Below are 7,566 nucleotides of genomic sequence, written 5' to 3' on the forward strand. Positions count from 1 at the left end.
TATCTACATTTGTTTACTATTTTTTGATTACATTGATTGATTGTGTATTATTATTTATTGTGATAATATTTTTTTTTACTATTCAAAGTTCCTTAGATGCAATTGAATAGTAGTGTGCTCATACATTTTTTTTACATTTTATGTTAATAATAGACTTACAACACAAGTATGGGGAGCGTTCACAAAAATTCAACAAAGAGTTCTGTTGAATTTAATGATTTGAGTTTTGAGTATAGTGGTTCTAGTGAAGAAAATGATATAAATATATCTCAAAAGAAGGGTACAATTGATGAAGCTATGAAAATGGTCGATCGTGGAGATGGATTTGGTGAAGTTGAGAAGAAGTTAACTGAGTTGACCAGGGATGACATTTGGGGTATTGAGCATGATAGTGTAGAGTAGTGTGTTCAATTCTACAAAAATTATGCCAAAGTACATGGTTTTGTTGCAAGGTGTGATGAAAAAGGTTATGATTTCAACGGCAACCTTAACATGAGACAAATGGTTTGTAATAGAGAGGGTACACGGAGAAAGAAGTATCTGGAGATGGAGAATAGGAAAAGAGACCACAGGCCGATAACACGTGTAATGTGTCAAGCGAGAATTGGATTTCACTATGATATGAAATTGAGGAAGTGGAAAGTCACTGCATTTGAAGAGACTCACAATCATGACCTCATCCCACCTAAATATATACAATTTGTCCCCGCATATCGCGTAATGACCGAGGCCGACAAAGCGCAAGCCAACAGTCTGCATGATTATGGTGTGAGAACTTGCCATATAATGGGGTTCATGTTAAAGCAAAAGGGAGGACCTGGAAAAATTGGTTTTACAAAGAAGGATTTGTATAATCATTTCGACAAATCAAAGCGTGCTAAAGTGAAAGATGGTGATGCATATGCAGCATTGAGTTACTTGATTTCTAAGGCCGATGAGGATCCATTGTTGCAAGGGAAATTTACTCTGAAAGATAATAAACTTGAAAATTTAGTATGGGCTGACGGAGCTAGCATAATCGATTATCAATGTTTTAGTGATGTACTAGCATTTGACACAACATACCAGAAGAATAAATATAACAAGCCATTGGTTGTCTTCTCAGGAACTAACCATCACGGGCAGACATGCATATTTGGTTGTGGCTTGCTAGCAGATGAGAAGCATGAGACATATGTATTAGTTTTGAAGATGTTTCTTGAAATAATGGGTAATAAACATCCAACAGCAGCGGTGACAGATGGTGATCTTGCAATGAGAGGAGCAATTAGAGAGGTGATGCCAAATGCAACGCACCGACTTTGTGCATGGTATTTACATCGCAACGCGTGTGAAGCTATCAAAAATTCTGAGTTTCTTCATGGATTGAAGCACCTCATGTACACGGGAATTTTTTTCCGAATGAGTTTGAAGATAAATGGCATCGCTTGGTATCAAAATTCAAGCTTTCTGAAAATGAATGGGTGAAAAAAACATACGAGATCAAAAGGATGTGGGCTTCCGCATATTTGAACGACATGTTTTTTGGTCGAATTAGGACTACGTCACAATGTGAAGGAATTCATTCGTTGATAAAGCACTATATTGGTAAAAAATGTTATCTTTTGGATTTGATGCATAATCTTAACGAGGCAGTGAGGCAATATCGGACAAATGAGCTATTATCTGATTTTAAGTCATTGTTCTCAAGTCCAGTTTTAACTACATGTTTCGAAGACATCGAAAAGGAAGCAGCCAATATTTTTACCCACAATATGTTTAAAGAGGTAAGAAATGAGATACTAGAAGCGAGTAAACAAAACGTTGTCGGCCATTCAATTGACGGTAACAAAATTGAGGTGAGAATGAACAAATATCAAGAGCCGGCTATTGAATATAAGGTTCGGTATGATAGAAGCACTAACAACTTTGCTTGTGATTGTCGATTATTTGAGAGCCGTGGTATCCCTTGTTCCCATATTTTTTGTACTATGAGACATGACCATATTAGCACTATTTCTAATACTCTTATTCACAAGAGGTGGACGAAAGATGCTAAAAAAGAATACATTAGTTCACTTACTGCCGAGGATATTGAATCTGAAAAGATTGCTGGTGTTAGGTACGGTGCTCTAGCGACGCTTTTTTTTTCACTATGTGATAAAGCATCGAAACATCGAGATGACTTCATAGAAATCAGAGAAGACATTTTTGGATTGATTATGAAACTCCATAAAAGACACAATCCAAATAACAAGCTTCCTTCTACCGCCAACTTGGTAGGTGACCCAAGTGTTGTGAAGACAAAAGGAGCCCCACGACAAACAACCAAGACTGCTAAGGCCCGTAAGTGTTCGCATTGTAAACGGATTGGTCATACGGTTCGTAGGTGTCCAAAACTATATGGTGGAGAATGCTCACTAAGTTCGAACGAAGATAAATTGAATACTGACATTGACCAATCAAGTACAGAATCAAATGGTGTTACGGTAATATCTATTATTGATTTTTCTTTGTTTAGGGTACATTCTTTTCTGTACTACTTATTACTTTTAAAATTTATGTGTTGTTGGAATATATTGTATTACAGGATATGTCTGATGAGGAAACAATACACCAATGTAACGAAAAACGTAGTGATTTATTTGAAAATATCCAGAAAAAAGTGAACAGGCCTCATGTCCAATCTACAAAAGTTCAAAGCAACCAGTACAACGATAACAGAACAGAAAAGCCTACTGCACAAACAAAAATAAATGCACCTGAAGCTGCTTTTGCGGTATATAACTGTGTATTATAATATAATTTGAACTGCTAGAGATTTTTTAATAGTTTTTATAATTTTTCATGTAGGACACAAAGAAGGATAAAATTTCAAGTGTCGAAAAGAGTAAGAAAAGAAAGCGGTTAGATAATAATCGCATCGAAAAGGTTAGTTTGCCATGTTGTATTATCGTGTATTGATTCAATAATGTATAAAAAATGTTTTTAATAATTTATTTTTTTATATGTATTTAACAGGGTCGAAAACCAAATGATGCAGATCATCAAGAAGTTCCCCCCAAAATTGGAACTTATGGTGCTATATCCTCTACAAAGGGTATTGAGAATTTTCAATGGATGAATGGATTACCTATGTACCCCAATTTTAATGGATATCCCATGCCACCTTTTTATTCATACAGTGGAGGTGGAACACCCATGTTTCAGATAAATCCATCACAAGCTAATGTACCAAATTACTACTATTATTGGAATGCAAGAGTTCAAGATTTGAAGAAGAAGAAGAATTAATGCATTCGTCATGGATTATAAGTTGTGACTTGTGTTCGCTATGGAAGTGTATTACTGTATTCCAAACAAATTTTATGTGTAAGATTCTGGATTTACGAAAATTAAATAATACATTATTTTACGATTTATTCTATTTAATCAAGAATATATTTTCGGAGATTTTTACATAAAATGCGAGTAATTTCTTAATTATAATTTAAAGTTCTAGTAATTTAGAAATAATGAATATTTGATATAACGTATTTTGAATATTTAGTTTCGAACTTATTTTATAAACAAAGAAAAATTTATTTATTTATCTATAATTTTAAAATAGACTATTTAATTAAAAATAATTTGTAAAAAAAAAATATATAATATCCTTAAAATTAATTTTATTGACTGAGTTTAGTTTTCAATTCATATTCCAATTCAATCTGTAAATTCCCAATTCAAACCCTAATTTCACCAACCTTAACCCCTATTACTCAACTCACACACACGTAACCCCCAGCTGCCACTCACTCACCACCGCTATTCCCCTTTCCCTCTTACCCACACCCATACAAGACACACACATACACTAACAGTGGAAAGATGAAAGAAAGAGAGGGGAAGTCTGAGAAAAGGAAAACAGAGGAAGAGAGCTTTCGAAAAAGAAGGAGGAGGAGGGTGAAGCTGCTGCTGTGCCGTCGCGTCCAGCTCGCCATCGCCCGTCGCCGCACCGCGTCACCGTCGAGAGTAGAAACGCGAGCCCATGGCCGAGGAGGGAAGCCCACTGCTGCGACGCCGGAGATTCGGGTCAGGGCCGAGAAGGGGGACAACGCCGCTAAGGTAAGGAGCTCGACGCCATCGCCAAGGCTCTGTCATCGCCGCCACGCCGTGACCCCGTCGCCACTACCGAAGGCTCTAGTGATAGCCGCCGTTGTCTGTTGCATGTGAGAAAAGGAGAGAGGGGACTTGAGTACAAGGAAAGGAGTCGTGTAAGGCTGGTGCCGAGAGACAGAGGGCTGTTTAGCCGCCACCGCTGCTGCATCGTCAACGTTGCGGTTTCAGTAAAAAAAGGGGATGCCGTCGACGTACCTCTGATATGGTCTAGGTCCCTTCCTCTAATTTGCTCTTTTTCAATTCTTGCTCTGCTGCTATTTTATTTGTTACCCTATTCTCGTTTTATTTCGTTTCAGCCCATATAGCTATGATTTTTGATAATGTTACTGCTGTTGCTACTGCTAGTTCTAAGCAGCTGCAGCTGTGAATTTAGAGAAAGTGGGTTTGTCGCGTTTAAATTCTGCGGTTTCGCCTAACTGAGGTACGGGATTTTTTTTAAAAATAAAGGTTTTAAATTATGAATGCCAATAAAATTAAATGAGTAATTGTAAATAGTTTATGGTTGCTTATGTGAATAATTCTTGGAATTGAGTTGAATCATAGCTGTGATTGATGATGTTGTGTATTTTGAAGTTATACTTGCTGTTAGTACTTGTTGATGATGATTTTGAGTATGGAATATTGAGATGGCTGCTGGAAATATATTTGATGAATCATAACTTGAGATGCTAAAGAATGGATGAGGTGATAATATGGTTATGTTGCACCTATGATGTGAAATTGTGATATATTGAATTAAGAGTTCTTGGGCAACTTCGTTAAGTCAAAAGAAGGTTAGAAATGTGGTTTTAGATGATTCCTAGGCTTAAATATATGATTTGGTATGTGAGGTTGTTGGAAATATTTTGTGTAGAATTTAGCAGAAAGCTGCTTAACTGGCAGCAGAACGAATGACTTTTTGGGAGCAGTCCAGACCTAATTTTTAGATGAAAGTATTTTTCTATAAAATTTTAGTGTGTCTTGGATATTTCATAAAAATTTCAGGGAATTTGGCCAAGTGGTTTGAAAGATATGATTTTTTGAATTTTAGTGGTCGCTGCAGATTTTTCTGCTTTTCTGGTTCTGCAGTACCAACTTCCAGACGCTATAACTTTTAATTTAAATAGAATTTTGAGTTCATTTCAAAATAATTTTAAAGATCTATCACTCTATTTTAAGTGAGTACAAATTTCATGTTCATATCAATTTTGAGGACTTAGATAAATCCCTTGGAAGGTCGGTTGTTTGCTGGAAACTTTGAACTGGTTTATGAAAACAGGGTTCCACTTCCAATTGATAGTTACAAGATTTTTAAAAAACCTTTTCAGAGATACAGACAGGATGGCTAATCAAAAAGCTATGGACGAATAGAGGGCTTGTTTGGCTAGTTGCTTCTGGGTTTATTTTCCCTCGCCCTTGATGTTGTAAAGTGTTGTTTTTTTACAGAGGGGTAGGTTGTATTTAAGTCTTGTATGAATAATTATTATGTAATCAAAAAGCCCTTTGCATATGGCAGCTAGTGCAATTGCATGTTGAAAAACATGTTCAATGAAAATTTTTTGGACATAAATAATAGATTTTTATGATTGAATCCATATCATATCTATCAATACGATAATTTTTATTTTGATTTGTGGTTTACCACTAAAAATAAAGTTGTTTATTTTCATAATATAAGTGAAATAGTAAAAACTTAGAGATGGTCATATGAAGAAGACAAAGAAATGCTTAAAAAATGTGATTAATCCCATGGCGAGAAAGCCTTCAATAATTAATTCACAATAAACTAAAAACATGAAAAAGAATCATTACAGTTTACAAATTCCTAACAAATAATATATTTTATTAGTGAGGATTAAAAATACAACTTTGTATGATATAACATAAAAGTAATAAAACCAGGAATGTTCGCCATGTGGGTAAAGTTTTAAAGAGGATTGATGTAAATTATATTACAAATTTTATGTGCTTAATATCTTTTATTATTGCTGTAATTATTAATTATTGTTTTAAAATACTATGATACTTAGACTTCTGGCCGTTTAAACGTAAAGTAAAATTATTTCTTAATCATGTAATTATATTTAATAGACTATTATTTTTTAATTAGACGGTATAAAAAATGTATGCTGAATACCTTATTCACAATTAAATGAAGAGGATGCAGAAGTAACTTTTGGACGCCTCTTCTCATCCTATAGTATGTTTTCTATCTTTAACTCATTCTTTTCATCTTCCGTCTTTCACCCCATAGTAAATTTTCCATCTTGTAATCACTCCTTTCATCTTCCGTCTTTCCTTTTTCTTGTTACAGAAATATGAGAAGTCAGGCTTTATGAAAAATTACTTCAGAAATAATTAATGTGAAATCCATATACATGATGACCTTTGATGTATCCAGTTTCCAAATTTCCTATAAATGGATAAAATTATTTCCAGTTATCACCGTAGAATTCGAATGTCTTACAGTCATATATGCGTGTTGCTTTTTCTACTTGTAATTATGTCTTCAAGAGGAACTAACAACTCCATTTCAAAAATAGTCATAGCCGAAAGCAATCACACACCTCAATCACCATCTGATGACATTGGAGAAAACCTTGGCAGCGCTCAACAAAAATCAAATGTAACAAAAGCACAAGTGAAGAACACTCTGATGGAGGCCATCGAAATTTCGTCTAGGTTGGAATACACTTCAATTGATTCTATGAATTTTAAATTTTTTGTTCCGTATTTTTCTTAAGAATTTTGATATTTACTTATTTATTCATAATGGTTTTCAGTCTCAATGAGGGCGTCAATATGGTAGAAAATAAGGAGGAATTAAAATCTAAAGTAGTGGATGTGCCAGGTGAAACCATCTTTAACAAGGTGATCTTCAATCTCTTCTGAGATTGTTATGTTGAATCCACTAAGTATTGGTCGGTCTTCAATTAATTCATCGGACAATTAGTTGATTAAACGTCTATAGCATTTCGTGGAATACTAATGTAATCATTTTCTTATGACTTTCCAAATATTTTGTAGGAGAATAAAGGTGAAAAATATGATGCGCTCAACTCACAAATCATAAAGATGCAAGAAGTTGTCACTAACTTGCAAAACATGGCCTCTGTCAATCAATCTATGATGCCAATGATGCCTTACTTTCACCCCATGCCGTCACAATTTTATAATCATTTGGGAGGATTTAACCCAAGCTCACCTCCTTATCCATCGCTTTCAATGCCAATGACCATGTCTCCATATGCAAGTCCCTTTGAAAACCTTTCTTCTGAGCAAGCCATGATAGACACGATAATAAACAAGTTGGCCACTCCCCCCGGTTAAAAAACCTTCTTTTGAGAGAAAAAAATCTTTTCTCGGTGTGAAGAAGACTAATCCTAAAATTTCTAGAGCCCAGTCATCCAACAAAATACATGGTAAACAATTTTGTGTAGCAGATAC

At 34.9% G+C, this 7,566-nt stretch overlaps 1 long non-coding RNA gene across 1 annotated transcript; it reads left to right on the forward strand.

Annotated features, from left to right (window-relative positions):
* Positions 1-6,666: 6,666 nt before the first annotated feature.
* LOC148563726 (uncharacterized) lies at positions 6,667-7,344 on the forward strand. Its single transcript, XR_015883327.1, has 3 exons — positions 6,667-6,801; positions 6,903-6,990; positions 7,147-7,344. It is a non-coding gene; the product is annotated as an uncharacterized LOC148563726 (long non-coding RNA).
* The last annotated feature ends 222 nt before the right edge of the window (positions 7,345-7,566 follow it).

The sequence above is a fragment of the Arachis ipaensis genome, chromosome B5 (assembly GCF_059453495.1).
Source record: "Arachis ipaensis isolate K30076 ecotype BB chromosome B5, ASM5945349v1, whole genome shotgun sequence".
Classification (NCBI taxonomy): domain Eukaryota; kingdom Viridiplantae; phylum Streptophyta; class Magnoliopsida; order Fabales; family Fabaceae; genus Arachis; species Arachis ipaensis.